Genomic DNA, 1,336 nt, shown 5'->3' with positions numbered 1-1,336 from the left:
AGGTACAGATGCTGATTTCTGGCAACTGTATCAATGAGCTCTTGAGCTTCTTCAATTGTCTTTCTCATGTGTATAGATCCACCAGCTGAGTGGTCCAAAGACATCTGAGCTTTCTCTGTAAGCCCATAATAGAAGATGTCTATCTGCACCCACTCTGAAAACATTTCAGAGGGGCATTTTCTTAGCATCTCTCTGTATCTCTCCCAGGCATCATAAAGGGATTCATTATCTCCTTGTTTGAAGCCTTGGATGCTTAGCCTTAGCTGTGTCATCCGTTTTGGAGGGAAATAGTGATTCAGGAATTTTTCTGACAGCTGTTTCCATGTTTTTATGCTGTTCTTAGGCTAGTTATTTAACCACCTCTTAGCTTGATCTTTTACAGCAAATGGGAACAGTAATAATCTGTAGACATCCTGATCTACTTCCTTATCATGTACTGTGTCAGCAATTTGTAAAAACTGTGCCAGAAACTCTGTAGGTTCTTCCTGTGGAAGATCGGAATACTGGCAACTTGGCTGTACCATGATAATGAGCTGAAGGTTCAACTCAAAGCTACTGACTCCGATGGAGGGTATACAGATACTACTCCCATATGAAGCAGTAGTGGGGTTAGCATATGACCCCAGAGTCCTCTTGGACTGTTCATTCCTACTTGCTTCCATGATGGAATACAAGAGATAATTTATATGTTGATTTTTTTAAATTAAAATAAAAAAATGAAATAAAGAAATTGAAAATATTTTGAAATTGAAATTTGAATTTTTATATAAAATTTTTGAAAAAAGAAGTTCAAAATTAGTTAGAAAATATAAAATTTTTTTGAATTTTGAATTTTATGATGAAAGAGAAAAACACATAAAAGACACAAGACTTAAAATTTTTAGATCTAATGCTCCTTATTTTCGAAAATTTTTGGAGGGAAAACACCAAGGAACACCAAACTTAAAAATTTTAAGATCAAGACACAAGAAAAACTCAAGAACACTTTGAAGATTCACAAGAACACCAAGAACAAAAGGAAGAACACCAAACTTAAAATTTTTAGAAAACCAAGACAAATTTTCAAAAATTAAAGAAAACTTAGCAAGAAAACACCAAACTTAAAGTTTGGCACAAGATTCAATAAAAGAAAAATTATTTTTGAAAAAGATTCCAAAGAGGATACCCAATTATGAAGAACAACTACTAAAGCTCCAGCAAAATGGGCAGCAACTTCAGAGTTAATTTTAAAAATAGATATAAGTAAAAATTTTTGAAAGTTACTGTTTGAAAAAGCACAAGAGAAACAAGAAAAGACACAAAACAAGAAAAACTAAAGATCAATCAAGAAAAATGG

Source organism: Arachis duranensis, chromosome 9, assembly GCF_000817695.3.
Source record: "Arachis duranensis cultivar V14167 chromosome 9, aradu.V14167.gnm2.J7QH, whole genome shotgun sequence".
Lineage (NCBI taxonomy): Eukaryota > Viridiplantae > Streptophyta > Magnoliopsida > Fabales > Fabaceae > Arachis > Arachis duranensis.
This window is presented reverse-complemented; position numbering follows the sequence as displayed.